At 43.9% G+C, this 27,147-nt stretch overlaps 1 protein-coding gene across 8 annotated transcripts in view; it reads right to left on the bottom strand.

Moving 5' to 3' along the window:
* The window catches only part of LOC126174783 (tyrosine-protein kinase Src64B), a 264,444-nt gene that overhangs the window by 192,385 nt on the left and 44,912 nt on the right, over positions 1 to 27,147 (bottom strand). The window lies entirely within an intron of this gene.

Here is a 27,147-nt window from a genome sequence, read left to right as displayed (position 1 = left end):
TAACAGATGTGAAGAAGAGCAACGTTTCCAAGATCGAATTCTTTGGTCAGATGAAGCGACGTTTAAACTTGATGGAACAATTAACCGCCATAAATGCATGTACTCGGCCAGGGAGAGTCCATACGTAACCGTGCAAAGGCATATTAATCTACCAGAAGTAACAATCGGGTGTGGTCTGTCTCCTAAAGGGTTAATTTGGTCGTAGTTCTTTGACAACACCGTCACGGGCGACTCGTACTCGGAATTGATAAATCCTGGTCTTGGCGTTGTATTTGGAAATGAAGATAACTACTTTCAACAGGATGGGGAGCCACCTCACTTTCACCTGAAAGTGAGGGCATTTTTCAATCGTACATTCCCTGCCGGATAGATAGGACGAAGAGGGAGTGTGGAGTATCCCGCTCCATTTAACTCCCTCTAGACTTCTTTCTGTGGGGTACTCTCAAGAACACAGTTTACGCTACGAGACCACACACACTGGACGATCTTAGAGAGAAAATTGAGCAAGCCTGTTATGCTATTCCGTTGGATACAAAGTTTTCATGTCGCTGAGTCGAAGTCGTCGTCAACGGTGTATTTCGATAAACGGACACCAGTTTGAACATTTACCACCTTAAGTCGGACCATGAGGCACCTAACACCACTAAAACACCTTTCATTACAGTAATGTTCAGTTTCAAAGAGTGTGTACATTATTTTGGGACATATATATCACTATAGTACTGTTAAATTACACAAAGAACGTTACAGATATCGTCAACAAAAGTCATGGGATAGCGATATGCACATGTACAATTGACAGTCGTACTTACACAGGTATAAAAGGGCAGTGCATTGGCGGAGCTTTAATTTGTTCTCAGGCGATTGATGTGACACGGCTTCCGACGTGATTATGACCGCACGACACAAATTAACAGGCACTGAACGCGGAATGGCAGTTGGAGCTGGGGGCATTCCATTTAGGAAATCATTTGGAAACTCACCATTCTAAGCCCCACGGCGTCAAAAGTATTCTGAGAATACCAAATTTCAGACGTTACCTCTCACCACGGATAATGCATGTGGCATGTGTGTGGCCTGAGACCGAGAGAAGACGCGTTTGCGTGGAATTGTCAGTGCTAACAGACAAATAACACTGCGTGAAATATCGCAGAAACAAATGTGGGACGTACGATGAACTTATCATTATGGCACTGCGGCGGAATTTGGCGTTAATAAGCTGTTTCAACCGTCGACCGACGCCAGTGCCGTTGCCTACAGCACTAAATCTCCTTGAGCGACTCTTCTGGGCTCTTGAACATACCGGTTGCACCCAAGAAGACTGGAAAACCGTGGTTTGGTCAGATGAGTTCCGACTTCAGGTGGCAGGAGCTGGTGGTAGGGTTCAAGTGTTGCGCAGACCCCACGAAGCCATGGACCTAAGTTGTCAACTAGGCACTACGCAAACTGGTGGTGGCTCAATAACGGTGTGGGCTGTGTTTACATGCAATGGATTGCATCCTCCTGTCCAACCGAACCGATCACTGACTGGAAATGCTTCTGTTTGGATAATTGGAGATGATTTGTAGCCATTCATGGACAATACGCCACGTCAACGGGCCATTCGAGCGAATGATTTGGGCACCCAGATCGCCCCATATGAATCCCATCGAAGATTTATGGGACATAATTGAGAGGTCAGTTCATGTGCAAAATCCTGCACCGGCAACACTTTCACAATTACAGATGGCAACAGAGATAGCATGGCTCAATATTTCTACAGAGGGCTTCGAACGACTTGTTGGGTCCATGTCACATAGAATTGCTGCACTACGGCGGGCAGGTGGAGGTCCGATATGACATTATTAGGAGGTATCCCATGACTTTTGTCACTTCAGTGCAAGTAACTGTTACACTGGCACAACTCTAGGCACAAGCAGCAGAAGTGACTTCAAACAGAAAGACGGGTACCAGGCGGCCGAACAATCTCCGGCGAGATCCCCTGGCCAACAATGCATACGATCAATTTTCATTGGCACAACATTGAAATAAGGGCGGCGAATTTCCAAGTAGCACCATTCTTCAAAGACTTGCATACAGGATACGAGGTATCAATACTTCGCTAGAGAAGAGCTAAGCTTGTCTGTATTCCGATACGAGGCTTTTCATCTTATACAAAACACATTTTTTAATGTGTAACTCAAATTTGACACTTTTTTGAGTTGCGAAGTTCTGCTATCTTAACGACGAAGTATGCTCGTTGCTAGGAATGTCATAGATGCTATTTCCAACCAATAAATAAGCCAAAACCTAGGACGCCTGTATATTACTCGGCCTCTATATGCCTCGGTAACCGTTCTAATCTCTCCCAGTTTTTCTACACAAGGTATTTGTCGGAAGTAGCAGAACTGTTGCACTTTCTCGAATAACGATTCTCTAACTTCACCCCAATAGGCAACCTGTGAAAGTCACCTTCCTTCAAACTTTTACGTTCATGGACCATCCTCATTACACTTTTGTATGGCTTGCACTGATCTGCTACGATACCAACAACACGTTTATGAATTCAGTCCATCTCTGCCATCGATTCTACTTGGTAATACCCAGAAACACTCAAGAACGTGTCCCACTAGCGTATTTTATGCTGCTTCCATTGCAAACGCACCACACGATTCCAAAATCCATCCTCAGATATAAGTCTTCCACTTAATTTCTTAAATGCTGATTTCACAAGTTCACCCCTGTTCATAAGGCTTCGTAGTAACAACAACTTTAGCGGCCACTGCTATTTCTCATTCACTTCTGAATACACGTCTACCGCTTTCATGTTGATTCTCATGTTTTATAACGTCATCTAATCTCCCATTTGTCACAGTCACTTTATTTATCTTTTATTAAAGGGTTATTTTTTCGGCACCCCCAATTGTTTTCCATTTAGATGCATAAGTTTGAAATTTGGCTCAAAGATGCCTACAACCTTCCTCTGTAATGGCGAAAAAACTTGGCGCCCTGCGACGTCACACTAGTACTTGGCGACGCTCCAAACAGCAAGGTGTCGACACCTGCAAAAAATAAAGGCCACAGCTCAGATGTTCATGAGAGCTGTAAGGTGGGTTAATGATAGATTGGCATCAAATTTCACCACACTTCTGTCCAAAGTCACCATGCACGTGTCACATAATGGTAAAGTGATCACACTCCCCCTCTTACCCACATTTCACCCCTTCCTTTGAAGACTCAGCGATGGAGATCAGAACCGCAACGGCCAGCGTTGAAATCACGCGGTTTTCTTATGAGTGGCCGAGAGAAACATTTCAGACACACCGCTGCTCAGAATAGACACGAAAACTCTTCGCAGTGTGGCATAAAGGGCGTCAATGAAACCACCCCCTCGCTTGGAGCGTTGATTCCCACATATTTCGCGCTTGAAAACGACAGTTCGCTACGCGATGAGCGAAAGGACAACGTTCTAGACACAGTTCGACACCGCTGCCATTCCCTGGACGTTTCAGCCCCACTCTAAGGACTTCGTGGGGCTGCAACCCCATTGACCGTGATCTGATCCCTTGGGAGTGGAGCACGATCGCAACTTCTGCTCTGCTGTATGGCTTGGAATGACTAGCGACTGTTTAAAACCATTTGATGAACTCTCAACATGATCCGAAGCAGCAAAGGGCTCCTACGCTTTTTCGTCCCCTCCTGTCGCATGATCACGGGAAAAAAAGGGGGGGGGTGGTATGCAACTTCAAGACCCACCATTTCAGCAGCACAGTCGGAGCCACCCACGCACTTTAGTTGAGCACGTTACAAATGTACCTGTCAGGAACTTCGACACATCTTCAGCTTCGTGGCTGCTCTAGCACCTCCGAGTTAGGCAACCCCTTCGACACCCCTCTGCTGCTGTTTGCCCGACCCTCGGGCGCTAGAGCAGCCACGAGGCTGAACGTGTGTCGAAGTTCCTGACAGGTACATTTGTAACGTGCTCAACAAAGGTGCGTGGTTAGCCCCGACGGTGTTACCGAACAGGGGGACAGGTCTTAGAGGGACCCGGGACCCTTTGCTGTGTTATTCATGCACATCGTAACGCTGTACCTCCCCCCCCCCCCTCCCCCCGCATTATAACGCCACAGGAAGACACGAAAAAGGATGTACGAAAAAGCGTATCATCCGTTTGCTGCTTCGTATCGCGTTCAAATTTCGCCAAATGGATTTTAACATTCGCTCGTCATTCTAAGCCGCACAGTAGAGAAAAAATTGCTGTCGCACTACACTCCAAAGGGTGAGACCACGCTGAGTGAGGTTGCAGCCATACGGCGTCCTCCGAGTAGTGTTGAAAAGCGCTGGGGGTAGCAGTAGTGTCGAACACTGTCAACAACGCCCTCCTGTTGCACAACGCACTGCTAACTGTCGTTTTCGACCGCGAGATATACGGGAATCAACGCCCCAAGCGGAGGGACGGTTTCACTGACTCCGTTGTGTCACACTGTGAAGAATTCTCGTGTCTATTCTGAGCGGTGATGACAGAGAAATAGTTTCCCCTGCCACCCATAGAAAGCCGCCTGATTTCAATCATGGTTCTTACTTCCATTCCTGAGGCATGAAAAGAAGGGGTGAAATGTAAGAGGGGAGTTAACGATCTTTCTATTAAGTGACACGTGCATAGTGGCGTTGGGCAGAACTGTGGTGAAATTTGGTGCCAATGTGGAATCATCAACCCATCTTACATTTCACATGAACTTCTGAGATGTAGCCTTTTCGTTCCGCAAGTGTCGACACTATGCTGTTTGAAGCGTCGCCGAGCCCTAGTGTGACGTTGCCTTTGCATCATCTCAGAGGAAGGTTTCAGGCACCTTTGAGTCAAATTTCAAACATATTCATCGCGATGGGAAACAATTAACGGGGTTTCGAAAACGTGGTCCTATAATTTTGTTCAATTTTAATTTTGTTGTTCAATGTATTATTGGAAAGACAGTATTACCCATTAACAACTACCTATGTCTTTGGTTAAGCTGCTGAAATGCATAAACTTAAAAAGAAATGTTCCAGTGATTGTACAATTTTGTCTCCATTGTTACTTAATATGACACCTGCTATCGTAACTGATCATACGTGTTGTCTACCCTGCCAAAGTTTGAGTTTTGATTTCCTCGTACTCCTACTGTTTGCAATTCTTCCTCTTGCAATGTTCTCAGCATCTCTAATCGGACAATCTCGAAAATATTTCGAAACAGTTTTGCTTAACTTATCATAATTTATGATTCACCTCTAGATATTTAAATGATGACAGATATCACAATTTTTTCTTAAGTCTTGTAATCGGGTACTGACAGCTGCTTTCTCTTTGGTGTGGGCGTTATTTTGTTCAAATGGCTCTGAGCACTATGGGACTTAACTTCTGAGGTCATCAGTCCCCTAGAACTACTTAAACCTAACTAACCTAAGGACATCACACACATCCATGCCCGAAGGAGGATTCGAACCTGCGACCGTAGCGGTCGCGCGGTTCCAGACTATAGCACCTAGAATCGCTCGGCAAAATATTTTGTATTTATCTATATCTAAAGTGAGCTGTAGTGAGTAAAGGAAGTGGAATTTCTGTTTAAGTCTACTTGCGTTTCTTTACGACCGTGGAGCGATGACAGTTTCTTATAAAAAAAACTTCACCGTCAGCCAACATAATGGAAGCTGCTGACCCTACCCATGATAAATACTTTACAAGTTGACAATGCAAAAACTACATTTGAACCAGCCTGGATATCCGAGCTCGTTAAAGCGCCACTTCCGTGATACGGGGAGTCGAACCTGCCCCGGATGGAGTCTGCCTCGCGGTTTAACGACGAGGTCCGGTGAGCCAGCCAGTCCGGATGTAGTTTTTAACGGTTTCCCACATCCAACTAGGTAAATACAGGGGAGGTAGCTATGTGCCGCAGCGGATACACGATACGAAAACATTGAGAAAACTTTCTTACACTTGCACATAATTTACTCTGGGCGCCGACGGATGGGTTACCCAGATTCCGAAGAACTACGCCTGTGGAAAGGAAATATCAGCAAGATCGGTGCTCAGACAATTTTCGCTGTAAGCTTGCTGTAAGGCTAGGAGGGCAATTGGATGGATTGAAAATCCTCGGACGGACATATGTGGAATGGTCAAGTCTACAATACGAATACATGTTGGTATTACGAGGCTATGTCGACACAAAGAACAGCAAATCGACTGACTCGGTGTCAGCTGTGTCCATCTATCACACAGAGACTGAACTTTTCCGAGCAACAAACAGTATCGCTAGCGTAGAAAAATATTGGATTAAATGTATGTACCTCAGTTAGTATATTTTTATGCGTACCTAAAATGATGGTGTCACACGAACAGTAACAAAAGTATTATAAATAAGTGTAGTGATGGCAGTAAGAAAAAAAAATCTTTTAATTTTGCGAAGTGTGTCGTTCGCGATATTCAAGCGAAGGACACTGAAGGGCAGCGGAAATGTATCGACCTTCACAACCGCAGTTATATCACAGCCTGTACAATAGACAATGCAGGCTGGCCGTGATGAGATGGGAAAGAACTTGAGGAAGAAAGCGAAGCGGAGGCCGCGGCATAAGTTGCTAACGTTAATAGTAACGAAACTCTCCTGAGGTGAGACTTCGATTCATCAAAACGACAGGAAAATACGACTGCAAATAATTGCATATGAACAACATACATCATCGACAAACTTCGGTAGCGTAATGCCTCTGTAGTGATTGCCTTGTTGTGAGACCAGTTATTAAAAGCGCAGCCAAAAATCGCCCCCGGCAAATTCTTCGCAAGGCAGCCACGAAATCAACAATGCCCCTTCTTCGACATCTGACCATCCCCTCCAATTTCTGAAGCCAAGGACTCGCGGTACTATTGCGCTCCTCGTTATGTTACATGATCTTGTATGAAGAGGTATCAAGGCACGAAACGCCGTGGAGCGGAATTAGGCGCAAGCCGCCATACACGAGACTGCTCGCATAGGATGTTCATTGTTCGACACGTTATTAATAAACACCAGGCAACGAATGGAAATATGCTACATGAGGCTTTTTTTTTAAGACGACGCTTCATCCAGTCCCAAACATGCTCAATGGGGGACAGATCCGGAGATCTTGCTGGCCAGGGTAGTTGACTTACACCTTCTAGAGCACGTTGGGTGGCACGGGATACATGCGGACGTGCATTGTCCTGTTGGAACAGCAAGTTCCCTTGCCGGTCTAGGAATGGTAGAACGATGGGTTCGATGACGGTTTGGATGTACCGTGCACTATTCAGTGTCCCCTCGACGATGACCAGTGGTGTACGGCCAGTGTAGGAGATCGCTCCCCACACCATGATGCCGGGCGCTCCCTTGCACGGCGCCAAACACGCATACGACCATCATTGGCACCAAGGCAGAAGCGACTCTCATCGCTGAAGACGACACGTCTCCATTCGTCCCTCCATTCACGCCTGTCGCGACACCACTGGAGGCGGGCTGCACGAAGTTGGGGCGTGAGCGGAAGACGGCCTAACGGTGTGCGGGACCGTAGCCCAGCTTCATGGAAACGGTTGCGAATGGTCCTCGCCAATACTCCAGGAGCAACAGTGTCCCTAATTTGCTGGGAAGTGGCTGTGCGGTCCCCTACGGCACTGCGTAGGATCCTACGGTCTTGGCGTGCATCCGTGCGTCGCTGCGGTCCGGTCCCAGGTCGACGGGCACGTGCACCTTCCGCCGACCACTGGCGACAACATCGATGTACTGTGGAGACCTCACGCCCCACGTGTTGAGCAATTCGGCGGTACGTCCACCCGGCCTCCCGCATGCCCACTATACGCCCTCGCTCAAAGTCCGTCAACTGCACATACGGTTCACGTCCACGCTGTCGCGGCATGCTACCAGTGTTAAAGACTGCGATGGAGCTCCGTATGCCACGGCAAACTGGCTGACACTGACGGCGGCGGTGCACAAATGCTGCGCAGCTAGCGCCATTCGACGGTCAACACCGCGGTTCCTGGTGTGTCCGCTGTGCCGTGCGTGTGATCATTGCTTGTACGGCCCTCTCGCAGTGTCCGGAGCAAGTATAGTGGGTCTGACACACCGGTGTCAATGTGTTCTTTTTTCCATTTCCAGGAGTGTATAATCAAAGTTACTTAGCTACCTTTCGGGGAATAAAGTAGCTAAGAGTCTCGAGAATGGCAAGAAATAACAAGCTATGTTTAATGCAAGACACTTTTCAGTTGTTAGTTTGGGGGATAGCCAGCGCTAGTTTAAGAAAATTTTTCCACACAGGCGGCTTATAATTTGGCAACCCCCCCCCCTTTTTTTTCCTTCCGACAGTTTCACCCGTGAGAGTCTTCACTACTAGTTGCGCTAGGCACTGTATAAAAATTTAGTACTAGTACGCCCCTCTCAGCTTGGCGCCCCAACCGCCGGCTTGTGTATGGGCCTCAAATCGGCCCTGCGGATAGCCAATTTGAGTGCGCTTGCCGCTTGACAAGTTGCAGAAAACGTTCCCGCCAGGATAGGCACCCATTCACAATCCAGCCGTACTTGTTGCCAACAAGAAATTCGAAACATTTCGTGAGCCTACAGTTAAAAACCGGCAAACCACAAGGAGTCAATAAAGGAAGATAACAGGGAAAGTCCCTTCGCCATGAAGAAAAAAAAAAAAAAAAAAAAAAAAAAAAAACTGAAAGACGCACTATCCTCAACGAAAGCCGTAACGATAAAACGAAACAGTATTCCCTCTCATTTACACGCACATGGCCGAAGTCTGCAGACCTGTATTCATAATCGTGGTGCTAAGTAAAGTACTGATAATGTTGAGTGCACAGTTCTATTTTATATTGTATATAATGTGAAGTCGTTAAAGTTCTGAGAGTTTGTTTCTATTACGGTTCTTAAATCAGTTGCATGACTCATCAGCTTCTCTCACCTTCGGACGAAAGCTTTTACAACTACGTATTTTTCTGAGCTTAAATTGTTACAAGTTAAGCTAAATCGATAGACAACGCACTTATGTAAACAAATTATTTTTAATATACACACGTTGCTTCAAAAAGAAAGAACAGATTTCAGCTGTTTATAACAGACAAACTGTGAACGACAGAAACACAATGCGCATGTCACTAGAGACATGACAGTTCAAAGTTTTATGTTCGCTCAGACACTATACCATATACTCAACAAAACTTTGAATCTTCCTCTATCCAGTGACATGCGCTACGTTTTGTTTTATGTTCGCTCAGACATTATACAATATACTCAACAAAACTTTGAATCTTCCTCTACCCAGTGACATGCGCTACGTCTTCCTATCTCTTACGTTCGTTTGTAATAAACAACTGAAATATCTTCTTTCTTTCTGAATCACATTTTATATATTAGGTCACCGCGTAAGTTCGTAACACCTTTCTGTAAGCTTAATAAACACAACAGATACACATAACTGAGAATTTAATATATTCTCCTTCACTATTTACAACAATCTGCTAACGCTGGGGTAACTTTTCGATTACCCAACTGTAGAAATCACGTGGGTTTGAGGCGAAGAACTCGTTGAGCCATGTTCGCCGGCCGCGGTGGTCTAGCGGTTCTGGCGCTGCAGTCCGCGGGACTGCTACGGTCGCAGGTTCGAATCCTGCCTCGGGCATGGGTGTGTGTGATGTCCTTAGGTTAGTTAGGTTTAAGTAGTTCTAAGTTCTAGGGGACTTATGACCTAAGATGTTGAGTCCCATAGTGCTCAGAGCCATTTGAACCATTTTTTGAGCCATGTTCAGCGCGCATTTTCATCCGGAAAGGATGTTCCTTGAAGGTTGTTCCATAGATATCCAGAAAAGGTGCAAATCTGAGAGCGCAAGATCACGTAAACAAGGTGGATGCGGAATGACTTCCCAACCTAACTCCTGCATAGCGTTTTTGTAAGTCCAGCAGAAAGCGGGAGGGCATTATCGTGGAGTTGCATCACTACACGCAGTCTTCCTTGTCGTTGTTCTTGGACTGCGTCTGCATGATGTGTCAGTAGTTGACAATGAACGTCAGCAGTTATAGCTACATTACAAAGCATCGTCTTTTGTGGATGCGCGCTAGTTTCCTACTGGGAGTTGCTACTTTGTTTGGGCTCAACCATTCCTTTCTTTTCCTTATGTTAGCAAAAGACACCATTTCTTGTCACCAGCAACGAGACGGGATTGGAATGGTCGGTGTTGTTCAGGACCCAATTGATAACGGGCAAGCAGTGATGCACATATGGCCACCAGCTGATTCTTGTGATTTTGTCATTTGCTGTACCCATAACCCGATTTATTAAACCTTCCTCACTGCATATAAATGTCGCATGATGGTGAAATGATAACAGTTCATAACATTTTCCAGTTCTGGAGTATACTGACGTGGATCATCGTGGATTAATGCGTTTAAAGGATCTTCATCAAACACCGAAGATCTTATCTTACTGAGCTTGCGGAGAGTCACCAATCTAAAAACGATTCTCCATAAAACGAGAAAACCATTTTCTCATCGTTCTCTGTCCAATGGCTTTATCTCCACAAACGGAGCAAATGTTTCTATCTCCCTCCGCTGCTGTCATCCCTCAACTGAACTCAAACAGAAGAACACGTCGGAAATGTTCCGATTTCTCCACTTGGCACTCCATTTTCTAGCGGCCACAGCTCCACTCTCTATATCCAAATGACAAAATGTAAATTCAAAGAGCAACAGTCAACTACAAATAAAAAAGAACTATCGATAAATAAACCCATAGCAACCGGAAAACCGACATGTGAAACAGAAACGCTACGAATTTCCGCTACAATCTAATATCTTTCTTTTTGTTATTAAAATACTAGGCAATTAGATGTGTTTTTCAGGCGGTTTCCCACATCCCACAAGGTGAATACTGGGCTGGTACCCATTTCCCACCCCAGTTACATGATTTGCAAGATTTAGGAAACTTTTGCTAACTTTCACATCAATAACATTACACGGACGGTGCTGGGAATACATTCCTCCGTCCCGGGGGCAACGGTTTGGCGACAGGAAGGCTATTCGCCCACACCTTGAATTAACCATACCAAATATCCGTTGGTAACCTTGTCGACCCTGCGCCGACACAAGAAAACGATGATTATAATTCTAGCTATTTGAAGTACGTTAAATGCGTGGGACAGCGAGGTGAGAGGGGAAGGGCGGGGTGATTTACTGTGGTGGTGGTGGTGGTGGGAGGAGGAGGAGAAAGTAACAAACTGTGACTCCCCCACATACACCCGTCCTCCCCCACTTCCTCAGAACCCAAAACTGGATCCGCATTTACACGAAACTCCATTCAGGTCTCCTCCTGAATTTCGTAATTTATAATATATCTCTCGTCCACGGCAAGTGACCCTATAATGAACCACACAGTGTTTAATTTCCTTTTTCCAATTAACCATCATTCAACAATTTCGTTTTTACGAACGTTTTTTCCGATTTGCCGCTTTTCGTGTAATTTTTTCCCAATTCAATTTGATCATCGTAGGTTTACCTTCAACAGTCTCTCGTCGAGCAATCATTGAATCGGGTGATATGACACGAAGGCCATTGCATCATTCGTTAGCCATCATGGGGCTGTTGATGCATACCAGTACAGTAAATTAACTAAAAGTTGCCTGGTAAGCGTTTTGACGGAAGATGTAATCCGCTGAATTACATACCCATATCCCTGGCGTCGATTTGCACTAGGTTTATGAAATATATACTGTGTTCGAACATTATGAATTATTTCGAAGAAAACGATCTATAGACACATAGTCACCATGGATTGTGCAACACAGCTAGTTCTGTGTGCTGTCGACAAGGGGTCTCATAACGATTCCATATTTCTAAATTTCCAGACTGCTTTTGACATCGCTGAACATACGGTTTCTAATCATCTCAATTGCGCGACTTGATTCGTGCTTTCCTCTCGAAGGTCACAGTTCGTAGTAACTGACAAAATCATCGAGTAAAACAGAAGTAATATATGGTATTCCTCGAGAAAGTATAATAAGCCCTCTGCTGTTTTTAGAATATATGAAAGATTCAGGAAACAATCTGCATCACCCCTCAGGCTGTTTTTCAGATGATGCTGTCGTTTACCGTTCAGTAAAGTCATCGGAAGATCAAAACCAATTGCAAAATGATATAGACAGGATATCTGTATGGGGCGAAAAACTGGTGATTGACCCTGAACAATACAAAGCGTACGTCATCCAGACGAGTATTAAAAGGAAGCTTAAAATTTTGATTACAAGATAAATCGTACAAATCTATAGGCTGTCCCTTCAACTAAATACCTATGATTAGATTTACCAAAAAGTTAGGGTACGACCACATAGACATCCAATAAACCGTTTTATTGGCAGAACACTTAGAACATGCAATAAATCTACTAAAGAGACTGCCTACACTACATTTCTCCCTCCTCTGCTAGAGTATTGCTGCACGGCATGGGATTATTACAGACATGATTGACAAATGACATAGATAAAGTTCAAAGAAGGGTAGCTACTTTTGTATTATCATGAAACAGGAGAGATAGTGAAACGGATATGTAACGCGAATTGAAGGCAGTCATTAAAACAAAGGCGTTTTTCGTTGCGAGATTTTTTCACGAAATTACAAGCACCAACTTTCTCTCGGGATGCAAAAATATTTCGTCGATGACCACTTACATAGGGAGAAACGATCATCGTAATAAAATAAATCAGAGCTCGCACGGAAAGATTCGTTTTTCCCGCGCATTTTTCGAGAGTGGAACGGTAGAGAAATAGTCAAGGGAGTTCGATAAACCCTTTTCTCAAGCACTTAACTGTGAATTAAACAGTAATCATGTCGAGTAGATGTAGAAAGACGATGCCTCTAGGATAACCACACGGTAATCCGTCTAGTTTGTTACTCCCATTATCTTTCTGACCATGTTGCACTGACAATATCTGCTCTATTGCAAATGTATTTCCTATCTGTAAAGAAAATACTTTTATTTTGTGGTCGAACTTGTGACCGCCTCCTGTAAAGAAACATTTTTGTATTGCTATGGATTGTAGTTTACGATACCAGGGCTGTTATATCATTTTTTTGTGTAAGTTTTACTTATCTGTCGCTGTGAAAATGACGGATTCTCACCTCCACTAGACTTCGCTTTAGGAGAGAGAGGAGGCAAGAAGAGTTTTAACTGTAATGGATAGAGTGCCATGAGTCAATACAATTTCTTTACCAACACAGCACACACTTCATATCAGACGCATTTGCACTGGTGTACAGGTATTTTCTGTGTGTAATGCAGCCACAAATCAGTCGAATTAATTTATTTTGATACAAAGAACCCTTTGTTTGCAGTGGTTCATTACTCTCAGCATACAATATTCTGAACAACCTACGCAAAATTGTCAGTAAAAGTCATGCTCACCCTGCAAACACAGCTGGCAGCGCACGCGGTGCCCAATACAAATGACGTTAATTCTCTATGTTCCGTCCCAAATTTTTCATAGATAAACAAGAACACAACTAATAGCACAGTTCAAAACATCTAGTGGTGTGACTAACAGCGACATAGCAAATCACAACCTCCAGAAAAGAGGAAGGTACCAAGGAAAATTTCTCCATTGTTTCAGAGAGCTCTTAACTGAGTATCAATAAACGAAGTTTGTTCTTCACACATTCTGTTCCGTTCGATAACTTCTCACTGAAACGTGCATACGTCACACTCGAATCACGGTCTCCGGTGCTTAATCTCCGGTTTCGAGAACAATGCGATGTCGTAAGTTCCTGCCTGAATAAGGGAAAAGGTGACAAAGAACCTGAAACAGTGACACAAAAAAATTATGGTCGCAGTGTGACGCGGTACGCTTTTAATGGAGGGCACACGGCAGAACGTCGACTTTAGCTGTACGGAGATCTTTTGCTGAAAACCAGTGACGAATATAAAAAGTTGTTTTTATATCGGAATACTCGTTATATGCTCTAGTGATAGTAAGAAACTGTCATAGTAATCTTTCCGTTGATCCGTCTCACAGACATCTTCAAGATGGGACCACTCTGTAAACAGCAGGATACTCGCTTATTCTATTAGTTTACTATATAAGACACTTAGTCCTCTAAATACGTGCAAAGGTAATGATAACAACTTGCTGCTCACGATCCAGTGGTGGGCTTGTGTAACACTCATTCGACTGTGAGGACAGAGGAAAAGAAAGTGATTTCCATAACTTTCTTCTGCGATCAACTCCGTCTCCTCCTATGCGCCACGCAGTTCTGAACAACTGATTTTCTTCAAGCAGCAGCTATTTTGCTCGTTAGTGAGATACGAAGAAACAAAGACACTGCCTCATCGATGTATGGCAAATAACACAACAGTAACACGTGACAAAGCTCGGTACCCAAAATATTTTACGTTAATCACGATTACGTTGGTCTTTATCAGAATCGCATTAAAAATCGAAAAAAAAATGAGACTAAAATCTTATTTCGCGAGCTCCGTCATGGCCGACGATTGATTTATTGAAAGAAATGTGCAGTCTTGACTCTTTTTCCGAAACTTGCGTATCAGTGTCTCGCATATTCACATGTTGTTTAGCAGAAGGTACTCCTCTTTGAAAGCAGCATTTCATTGGCATGAAGTACACTGAGTGAAAACAGAGTTAATTTACGTTCTTTGTACTGACAAGTGCATGTTTAAGACGCAGTGTATCTGGAAATGCTTCGGCCTGTGGCATATGGACTGATGGAAACGCCACACTAAAGTCTTCTAGCGATTCAACTGTTTTAAAAATTATATTTTATAGCACGATCAAAAGGGGACAACAGGTTACATTATGCCTGACGTCTAATATGATAAAGTGGTATTTGAGCGTGGGTAAAATACCCACGTTTGTGAAACTGGAAAATCCTGTGAGAGACAAACAGTCTGTATTTGCATAATGTCTTGGAAGTTTTAATTTTTCTGATTTTTCTATTTTTTTACGCTAATGAAATGTTTATTTTTTGCGTTTAGTCTATGGCTTAAATGTATATAGATAACAAAGGATACCGTCCTGAAACCGAAGGTTGATTTGAACACTACAGAGTTTTACTCCGCATAGTTCTATCGGAAAGAGTGTGCCGTTGCCTTCCCCTAATCTCTGAATGGAGTCACCCAGTCGGTTATATGGGGACCTACACAATGTAACAGACTCCGAACCACGGTGCAATTCGGCATTTTTCACATTAACAAATACTTTCACATGTCAAAGAAGTGATAAATTAAGCACACAAGCCCGATAACCAGAGATCGAACCCGAAACCTTTGGATCCTTAAACTGACACTTCAGCACGGAGCCACATTTAAATATACATATACTGAAGAGAATAAGAAGAAGAAACTTTTTCTGTTGACATTAGTACGAAGTGGGGTATTAGTGGGCGACTTCTTTCGGCCTTCAGCGTGTCCTTACGCAGTGACCAGCTGTATCAAAAGTGATCAACTAAACTGCAATGAACGTGAAGTTTACTAAAGTAGTGTTCTTGCACTCTGATGAAAAATGTCGTGTACGAGAGCTAAAATTAAGGAAGGTTAGTATTTAACGTCCATCGAAGTCGAGTTCATTAGAGATTGAGCACATGCTGGCATTGGGGAAGGATGGGAGAAGTAAATCGGCCGTGTCTTTTTCATAGAAACCATCCTGGCATCTGCTTTAAGCAATCTATGGAAATCCGATAAACGTAAATTTAGATGGCTGGACGAGTATTTGTACCGCCGTCGTCTCGAATGCGTGAGATGTACGAGAACTGACACAAAGAATGATACTGATTCCGTACATTTTTTATTTATTACATAAGAGTATATTACAGTTAGTCGTAGTAGCCTCCCAAGTAGAACCTATCGAAGAGATCATAAACATGCATTTGTTACTGTGACCTCTTCTACGATGACATTTGTTGTCCTGGACTGAGGTCGGATCGACTCGGCCAGAACAGACAACAAATGCAATCGCAGAAGAGTTCAGAGATAAACAGAAAAGGAGGTTTCATCGAGTACGGTGCGGAATGTATAAGGAGTATTCAAAATGAAACGAACCAGAGGCCGTAAAACGAAAATCAATGACGGGATCGTAATGCTGTTGTCTATGGAAAAACGTGTATGGTTCCTAAAAGAACGCTGACGACCCAAACTCGCCGCTAGTAGTGCTGAAAACAGGGAGATGGGAGATGGAGTCTTCTGAAGATGAGCAAAGGAGTGTGCTGCATTTCCATACAGCGGAAGGGGTTAGTGGAACGATAATTCATCAATGAATGGCACATGCGTACGGAGAGCTCTGCATTTCCGTTGCAAGCGTGAATGCATGGCCCAAGCGATTCAAGGATCGATGGACGTCATTGGCGGATACGCACGATCTGTGACGCCACACCGCATTACCGATACCACTGTCCAGCAGGTGGATGCCCTCATTACTGAAGATCGCCGATTTGCGTTGGCAGCCATTGCCGCAGAGGTAGGATTGAGCGTCGGGAATGCAACGGGCATGGTGTGCTCTCCGTATACCTGTGTCATTCTTCCACGAATTTCCGTTCTCCGCATTTCCTCCACTGTCAGGAAACCGACAAAATCCCTTTGTTCTTCTTTTGAAGCTTCCATTTCTCTGCCTTTAGGACTACTTAGTGCAGTGGACGGTCGACGCGTGTGTCTGTTGTCTCGTGGGTGCGCAGCCATGTCCCTCTAGTGCAGTGGTTCCCAACCTTTTTAAGGCCATTACGCCTAGGTGCAATCAGACATTAGCTAATACCCCCCCCCCCATATTATCAACTTTAGCTCCTAACTAAAATGCAGAACGACTTCTTTCTTGAAACACTTTTATTCTTAAAACGATGGCGGATGAATGATATTTAGTGTGTGTGTGTGTGTGTGTGTGTGTGTGTGTGTGTGTGTATGTGTGTGTGTGTTTTAGAATGAATGACGAAGGAAATCGTGGTGTATCGGAAGTGCTACTAACAACTTCTCAGATAAGAAAGCTAACTGTCTACAGTGAGGGTAAGCACTTCTTACAAAACATACTTCCCCTGCATTACTCCTCTCCATTGCGACACTTGCTTGATCTGCACACTGCAACTGCATATAAAATCAAACAGGTTGAGACGTGTGGACTACACTTACTGTTTGTAAATCATCTGGTTGCTGCACTGCTACTTTTGAACTGGCAAGAATTGGACTTCAGGCTGTTAATGCTTTGTGTCTAACCACTCTAATAATAATTATAATACTGTGTACCACACTATAGTAGCACTTTCGTAGTTACTGCTTTGTCATACTGTCAATTGATTTATCTGTCTCGAAGCGAGTAGTGAAGCAATTTATAGACTACTGCAGCTAGTATCTACAACTTGGAGAAATTTTCTTGAGATATCTAACCTTTGTTATGTGCATGTTTCACTTTTATCATCAGCGATGTATGGGACAAAGCACAACATGTGTGTGTGGTGGGTGGAATATGTGAGGAACCTGTAACCTCCAACACATTAATGCTAATTGAGAAAAAGTAATTATTGAGAACTTGTATAATCAGTATTAGTTTCTTAAAAAATTGTGATAACAGTAATGATCTTTTGAAAATAATTTAGTTTCATGGCTGAAACAGAATGGAATTGTTTAGTTTTTACCCATCAAAAAATTTAACTTTAACCCCCAGGGGGTAATTACCCATAGGCTGGGAGCCATTGCTCTAGTGGCAAGTTTGGTGCCCCAGCAGTTACATATAGACCACGCCTTCTTCCGTAGGCAATGACATTATGATCCCTTCAGTGGTTTTCATTTTTCAGTCTCTGGCCGTTTTCTTTTTGAATGCCGCTGATAAATCACCAAAAGCACCGTTATCAACATGACGGCGACAGAAATGACGCTGATGCCACCTCGACGCTTAATATGGTCTTAACTACGCGCAAACACCAAAGAGGATTCATTTATACGGGTTAATAAGGGCAAGCATTTGCAAGATGCCCACTGAAACTGCTGATGAAATTCGCCGTGGAATGTGCCGGATTCTTTCAGGATCTAAACGACCTGCTCCCAACTTGGCAAGGACTGAGTGCAAAGGCTTTCGCGCAGTCTTCAACGACCCTCTTAATACGGTCCTGTCAGGTGACAAGGACAATGCAGCAGTCATTTGGGAAGAAGCTGACTGCCGCCATAGACTTTCTTCCCAGTTCTTTGATAGCATGGTGGTAGATCTACTGAGCCATAGTGCATATAGAACAGATTGATGGTACTGCAACGGAAATCTCGTTACCTGCAGCCGTAGTTAATCTATTCATGGAAAATAATGACGATATCGCCTTTGACATGGCTCCTGCGATGTCAAACTGTTTCTACCACTATGTCCTTGTCTTGCCACAAGGTATGAAAACTATGAGCGTTCTTTGAACACCTCAATACCATAGTATGATCAGATGGAGTTCAAGATGGAGGTTGAGAAACACAGTGTCTTGCTCTTCCTTGACGTGCTTGTCTGCCAAGAACCCAATGGATGTCTCAGTTTCAGTGTACACAGAAACGCAACTCAGCCACCACCGCACGGCCTAAAAGCGTCCTGTTATAAAGAACCTTGGTTTATTGAGCGGATGCCGTCTCTTTTGTGGAAAACTGACCATAAGAAATGCAAACCTACCAAAAGTCTTCCGTGAGAACATTTACAACAAACAACAAACATAAGCAATTTCAGGAGGCAACCACAAGCAGTACATTGTCGAGATGGAAAGTTTGCCACTGTGTGGTTCAGTGGCTCCCACAAAGGCATAAAATCAAGCCAATCTTCAGGCCAATTCATGAGTCCTGTGGAAAACAGTGTACGCCTTACAACAGCCTGTGTTTGCAAAATGGTGTGCACTCAGCTTTCTGAGGCCATCTGATGAGCTCTTTGAATGAGAAGCTCCTCCATATTGCAACAAATGTGTGAATTCCTAGGGGACCAAACTGATGAGGTCATCGGTCCCTAGACTTACTTACTTTACGCGATCAGGCCCAGAGAACCGCGCGCTGCTACAAGGTTCCTCCTCCACTGGGTTCTGTTTTGTGCCTCCTGGCGCCAATCATTCTCTATTGCAGTCTGCAGCAAGTCCTCATGGATTCCATCCCTCCATCTCTTCTTTGGTCTTCCTAGTGGGCGTCTTCCATAGGGAGTATAATCCATAGCTTTCAAAGGCCATAGGCTTTTAACCATTCGACTGAAATGTCCTGCCCATACAAGGCGCTTGGTTCTCATCAATCCTACAGTGTTTGGTCTATTGTACTAAACTTACACACTACTTAAACTAACTTGTGCTAAGAACACACACACACACACACACACACACACACACACACACACACACACACACACACACACACGCCCGAGGGCGGACTCGAACCTCCGGCGGGAGGGGCAGCGCAATCTGTGACTTGGCGCCTCAAACCGCGCGGCCATATAGCATCCAAATGACCCCATACGGCAGAGAATAACTCGACGGCCGGTCGGTATCGTGTGATCCCTTTTCTCTTAGCTGAATATGCATTCGAAAATTGATGTAAAATTATACTGAAGAGCGAAAAAAACTTTTACACCTGCCAGTATCGTGTAGGACGTCCGTGAGCACGCAGAAGTACCGCAACACGATGTGGCACGGACTCGACTAATGACTGAAGTAGTCGCTGGAGGGGAATGCCACCATGAAACATGCAGGGCTGGCCGTAATTCCGTAAGAGAACGATGGGGTTGAGAACAGCGCGTTGCAAGGGATCCCAAATACGCTCGATAATGTTCACGTCTTGAGAGTTTGGCGGCCAGCGATTGCGTTTAAATTCAGAAGAGTGTTTCTGGGGCCACCCTGTAGCAATTCTCGACGTATGGGTTGTCGCACTGTCCTGCTGGAATTGCCCAAGTCCGTCGGGATGCACAATGGACATGAATGGATGCAGGTGATCAGATAGGATGCTTACGCACGTGTCACCTGTCAGAGTCGTATCTAGACGTATCAGGAGTCCCATATCACTCCAACTGCACACGCCCCACACAATCACAGGGCCTCTACCAGCTTGAATAGTCCCCTGCTGACATGCAGGGTCCATGGATTCATGAGATTGTCTACATACCCGTACACGTCCATCAGTTTGATACAATTTGAAACGAGACTCGTCCGACCAGGCAACAAGTTGCCAGTTATCAACAGTCCAATGTCGGTATGACGGGTCCAGGCGAGGCGTAAAGCTTTGTGTCGTGCAGTCATCGAGGGTACATGACTGGGCTTTCGGCTCCGAAAGCCCATATTGATGATGTTTCGTTGAATGGTTCGCACGCTGACACTTGTTGATGGCCCAGCATTGAAATCTACAGAAATTTGCGGAAGGGTTGCATTTCTGTGCCGGCCGGAGTGGCCGTGCGTTTCTAGGCGCTTCAGTTTGGAACCGCGTGACCGCTACGGTCGCAGGTTCGAATCCTGCCTCGGGCATGGATGTGTGTGATGTCCTTAGTTAGGTTTAAGTAGTTCTAAGTTCTAGGGGACTGATGACCTCAGATGTTAAGTCCCATAGTGCTCAGAGCCATTTGAACCATTTTTTTTTTTTTTTTTTTTTTGCATTTCTGTCACGTTGAACGATTCTCTTCAGTCGTCGTTGGTCCCGTTCTTGCATGATATTTTTCCGGCCGCAATGATGTCTGAGATTTGATGTTTTATCAGATTCCTGATATTCACGGAGCACTCGCGAAATGGTCGTAGGGGAAAATCCCCACTTCCTCGCAATCTCGGACATGATGTGTCCCATCGCTCGTGCCCCGACTATAACATCACGATGAAACTCACTTAAAATTCTTGATAACCTGCCATTGTAGCAGCACTAACAACTGCGTCACACACTTGCCTTATATAGGCGTTGGCGACTGCAGCGCCGTATTCTGCGTGTTTACATATCTCTGTATTTGAATACGTACGCCTATACCAGATTCTTTGGCGCTTCAGTGTACATTCACGTATACCTGTAGCAACACAAGGTATAGCGGTTTCAGAGATAGTGTAATTAAAGAAGCTGTATAAACGAAAAATATGTAATGCACAAATAAAAAATATCTAATAACACCGTGAACAATAACAGCGATTTGCAGCTTAGTACAACATGGAACCCGTCCATCACGAAGTTAAAAGCGGGCGCAGGACGGAAACACGGCGATGAATTAACAAGGAAAGGTGCGCAGCAGTGGGATCGACTTGATGAAGCATTCTACGCGGTGACGTAGGTTAACGTCCAAGTGATAACATCCTGCAGCCATTCGCCCTAGAGGGCCCTCGTTTGCGAGCAACATTTCGGAATATCCCGTAATGTATAGCTTTAAAAATTGCGTGAGTTAACAGAAGGGCTGCATAGCGTACTGGCTAAGGTAGTGACTTAATTTGGAAAAAGAATGTGGGTTCGAATATTGACAAGTTCACTGAAATGTTTTCTTTAATTTTTAAATCTTTATCGAAATGACTTTGATCACTATTTTCATTAAATTAATTGGTTTACACGCATTTTTCATTTATATTCATTTGTCACGTCATTTTAATCAACCTATTAACTTCTTCAATTGCTCTTATTTTCTCTTCCTATCATTCTTTTTCCACTTAGAATCGATGTGCATGAGAAATTAATTTTTTTTTTAAATCTCCCATTTTGAAATGTTTAAGCATTTGAAAGTGCCGATCGACTCTGCAGAGGCATCAAGAACGTATTTTTGGCAAAATGTACATCTTTTTGGATGACAATCATCATACAGATATTTAAAACATAAATTTTTATCTCACTGTAGACAACTGAACTGGTAATAGCCTCCCATTAATTCCCAATCCGAACCCACTTCTGCCCCGCTACCAACTCGCCTGATATTCAAATGAAAAGAACCGAGGAGCTATAACGTGCCGGATTTCCAAAGCCCGCTCTACCCATTGGAATAGAAAATGGAAAATACAAATAAATAAATCCGTGACCCTTCGACAATGGTCGTGGAGCCCTCGGCCGAAAGCTCGTGGATGTTAAACCATTTCACAAGGCTGGATGCACGAGAAGATTTCATTCAGTTAAATCGTCGCGACACTTTGCCTCATATTTAACGAGGGAAATCGCCCAACAGCTGTGCATGAAAAACGTTGGCATTCAAAACAGCTTCTATTCATCTCGGAATGGACAAATGTATGGTTTTCAAGGGAATCATATGCCGTTCTTCCCGCAAAAGGAGGCACACTCAAGTAGCGATAATTGAGGTAGGTAGCGATCACGCAACCTTCTCTTCACAGTACACCACGAAGGCTCAATGATATTGAGATATGGTGGTTGTGGTGGTCAGGGGAGATGCGACAATTCATCCTCGTGCTCACAAAACCGGTCCTGGAAGATGCGTGATGTGTGAACGGGGGCCCTGTCGTCTTTGAACACAGCATCACCATTAGGGAACAAACATTGTACCATAGAATGGACCTGATCAACCAAAAAGGTCACAAAAACCTTGGCAGTAATGAGAGCCCCCAGGGTAACGACAGGGGCCGATGGAATACCACGATCTGGCTGCCCAAATCATCACTGAATCCCCGCCGTGTTTCAGTCTTGGGATGGAAACTTGACCAGGAGCTGGACACAATGTGAAAAAAGGCTCATCTGACCAAATGACCTTCTTCCACTCATCCATAATCCAGGTTTTATGTTCTCGGTATCATATTTTCCTGTTACGGGCACTTGCATCACTGAGGAGTGGTTTTTGGAATTTTTAGCCTCGCCCTGTAATTCCCTGCTTATGGAGCTCCCTTCGCGTTGTTTTTGTGGCGACTGGGTTCGTGAGTGCGACATTTAATTCTGCAGGGACTTTTGCAGCTCCCCCCCCCCCTCCCCCTCATTTTTCGCCACAATCCTCTTCAATGACCTTCTGACATGCTCGCTCAACAGAGTTTAGTCCGCGTTGTGACTTAGATGATTTTACGCTTTCCCTGTATGCGGTATAAATTTTCGATATGGTGCCTCTTGAAACACCAAACTCCGTTGGTTACAGAAGCACCAACAATGTGCCCAAGATCGCATTCACTTAGCTGACATAATGTACTCACCAACACAGCACATTGTTCTGACTACGACTAACGCTTGCAACGTGTTACGACATTCCATAACGTGTCGAGGACATTGCCGTTCGCAGGTTTCGCTAGCACCGGCATTTATGTTCAGGCACGCATTCTTCACGGTGTTTTCGTATCTTTGTTCAAATCCTGTATTTTAATGACTCTTGCCACAGCGTGAAAACAGTTCAAGGTCTATAAGTAGTGCACTGATATGCCATGACGACCAATAGTTTCTAAGTAATACGACCAGTCTCTCTCTTTTATGGCACAACTGAATAAACTGAAGTAATTGCATACTTGACGTTGAATAAAATATTCGTAATCGGAAAGCTGGAACTATAAGCTAATTATAAATACAGGGTTTGTGGAGGCATTTTACCATCAATTCACATTCCCCTTACATGGGTTTGGAAGAAAATGAGGCGATGTGTGAGGGGAGAGCCGGGTGAGAGGTGGAAAGTGCAGGGTTATCAAACAACACTAATGTTTATCGAATCTTGGATGCCAACCGTAAAATCAGCATGTAGCGAAGTGAGACTTTTCCGAAGTTTTAGCTTTTGAGTGTTCATGACTAAAAGAGTGATTACCAACAGCAGAAATACCACTTTTTGTTCTTCAGTGTACTAGGCGAAAAAAGGATGATCTATGCTTTTTTGTTGAATGAATACGACACATGTAATGTCCTCTTACCATCACACTATAACGTAGCTGTATTGAAGGCAGCGGCTAGTACCTGCTGAAACAAACCGCACCAACACAATCTGATATCGTTCCAGCAAGCAGCGTCATCCAGTTACTCCAAATTTGTAGGCTACTAAAGGAGTTGTCTATCGTTAAAGTTGCACCTAATTATTTTGCGACTTATTCATGGGTGAAACGGGAGGATGCAAAAAATGCAACGTTAAATAATTAATTACAGGGAGCTCCACATACATCGCTAGAGTATGTCAGTTGCGATCTCAGAAAAACTGATCGAGACCTGTTGGCGGGATCTGCGAATTTTTCCAGATATCGTAAGAACAAGATGAGCGACACGACAAGGTTGAAAATTTCAGATAAATGATAAAGCGACGTTTAAAGCCACAATATCACAATTATTATTCCAGCAGTCTAACATGTCCACAGCATGCACGAATGAACCAAGCCACTTACACGTACTAAGCATAAATGACGCCGCTCTTCCACACAGGAAACACTTTGCTGGAAAACTAACGGAATGGTAGATGTTAGACGTTTCGTCGTCATCACGGTCGTTGGATAATGGTTTCAGTACCATATACTGCAAATACAATAGTGGAAATCAGTATAAAGGCATGGATATTTGTAGGAAAATTAACACTGTTGTCGAAATAGTTGTGCACAGTGTATATGCAACAGTATGAGATTAAGTATACCGAAAAATGCAGACAAATGGTATCGAATTTGATCTCAATAGTAGAGTGTATAACAAGACAACTACTCATGCGGTAGAGGGTGGAAGTCGTCATAAAGGCAGTCGGCTCTGTGCGGTGTTAGTGCGTGCGTACGTGTCTCTACTGCAGGTAGGAAATTGACATCATTAGTTACATTGTGTCCAGAATGAGATTTTCACTCTGCAGCGGAGTGTGCGCTGATATGAAACTTTCTGGCAAGTGCCCGCGAAAGACAAAGGTCCCGAGTTCGAGTCTCGGTCCGGCACACAGTTTTAATCTGCCAGAAAGTTTCAGTTACAGTGTGTGTTGCGTACATAAACCACGACTGTGACAATGCCACGCGGAAATCAGTTATAAGGGGATGAAAAAGCAAAAATCGGTGTATACAAGGAACTGGAACACTGTAATCGTCAAATCTCCACAAAATCGAGCCGTTCAAGTACAGATCGATAATTTCGTTAGATTGGGGGCACGATAGGGATAGAAGGGAAAATATGGGCGAAGTAGTCCGCTCCTTAGGGGAGTGGTCGGCGCATCTGACTGCCATGCAGTGGATCTGGCTTCGATTCCCGGCCGTGTCACAGATTTCCTCCGCTAGGGGACTGCGTATTGTGTTATCATCATCATCGACAAAAGAGTTCCCCAATGTGGAGTCAGATGAAAAGACTTGCAACTCTGCGGCCGAGCGTCCCCGGCCAGGTCCCCTGGCTATCAATGCTATACGAGTATTTCATGGATAAAGTAGAAATTTATCTGAGTCATCGAAACTGTTATCTTTGCGCAAAACGAGGACAATAAAATCCATTGTTTTTGTTAAATTGTTGCTGATTTACTGTTACCAATAACTGCCAGATATGTATGAAACATGTTGTCAAATGGCAGACATCTTGCACTCAAGAAACTATTGCAGAAACCTGCTCTAAAACTCAAACATATAGAGGCTACATTGGAGTACGCTGAAAAACATGAACTTCAAAGTGGGATAAACTTAGTTTCAGCGATGAGAGAAAGTTTAGTATACATGGTCCAGACGGATTTCAATATTGTAGGCATATATGAGAACAGCGCAGCAGATAAGAAAGAGCACAGATTTTGGTGGCGGTAATGTTTTGATCTGGGCAGCCTTCTTCACTAAAGGTAAGGCACGCATTGCTTGGCTGAACACTAGAATGAAGTCTAACATGTACGATGAGATTTTGGAAATTTGTAGTAAGTTCCCGTGGGACCAAAGCGCTGAGGTGATTGGTCCCTAGGCTTACACACTACTTAATCTGACTAAAACTAACTTGCGCTAGGGGCAACACACCCAGGACTCGAACCTCCAACGGATGGAGCCGCGCGGACCGTGACAAGGCGCCCTTGACCGCGCGGCTGTACACTGAGATGCTAGAGACAAAGCTGATCAGAATGTATGAAAGCCTAAGGGACGAAAGTCTAATGTTTCAAAAAGATAATGCATCTGTGCATGTTACTGTAACAACCAAAAACTGGTTTGAAAATAAAGATATCGACGTATTGCCCTGGCTTGCACGTAGCTCGGATTTGAACACCATGGGAAACCGCTGGTGATTACCTGCAGGACGTGTTTATCACAACGGAACGCAATCTGTGGCCGTATGTGAGCGAAAAAGGGCGATACGAGAAGAGTGGGCCACAATTCAGTGCAAGAAACCCTAACAAAATCAATGCCGAAGAGAATTTTTGAGGTAACTGGGAAGAACGGAGGTTGGACAAAGTACTATCAGTGCAATTACATAAAACAACAGTGAGTGCCATTACACCAATTTCCATCCAGGAAATGCAAACGCCTTGTTTTATTACTCGCGTTATGAAGAAGCTATGCAATTTTGTCGGGATTGTTTATGCCCTATATGATCGACTACTTTCACAATTCGAGACATAGACGCTATGTACTATCACTTTCATAGGAACCCTGCCCATAAGCTAATTTCTACTACTTTACTAGAAGAAGTAATGATATACGCACATGTACTGATTTAGGCAAGATCCAGAATTTAAGAAGCCGTCAGAGTCCTTATTATTAGAACCATACTCAATAGCACTAATTGAAATTTCCACATACATAAACAGAAAAACGACAAAATGGATCACATTATAACAATCTTTGATTCCCGAAAACACTATATCGGTTGTCTCCATGGGCGTCAGCACAAATTTTTTAATGGGGGCAAAGGGATGAGGGAAGACTAAAATTACTCTTGCGGCCGCCTATGGTTTTCTCTAGTGCAGATGGTCAACAACAACGAATGAAAGAACTTCAAAGAGCAAGTTTGAAAGTAGGCCTGAAATTAATTAATTATAATGCGAATAAATTATGTAGAACAATGAAGCCAAAGAAGCAACTGATGAGTTTTTGTATTTGAGATAATCGAAGACAATGACTGCAAGGAAAATCATAGAAAGACAGAAACAGGAAAACTAGCCTGGAGTGCTCTTAGCAAGCTAAATAAGAGTTTTCAAAACTAATGTTCCGCTGTGTCTGGAACAGAGAACTTAGGTTCAGTGTGTAATACCAGTGTGGCACATGAGACATGGAATGAGAGCTGCGCAATAAGCAATTTAGCGACACCTATTAGGAATTACTTAGGAAGACAGGAAAACAAGCAAATAGATTAGGAAACAGATTGGAGCAGATG

The sequence above is a fragment of the Schistocerca cancellata genome, chromosome 3 (genome assembly GCF_023864275.1).
Source record: "Schistocerca cancellata isolate TAMUIC-IGC-003103 chromosome 3, iqSchCanc2.1, whole genome shotgun sequence".
Lineage (NCBI taxonomy): Eukaryota > Metazoa > Arthropoda > Insecta > Orthoptera > Acrididae > Schistocerca > Schistocerca cancellata.
This window is presented reverse-complemented; position numbering and strand designations above follow the sequence as displayed.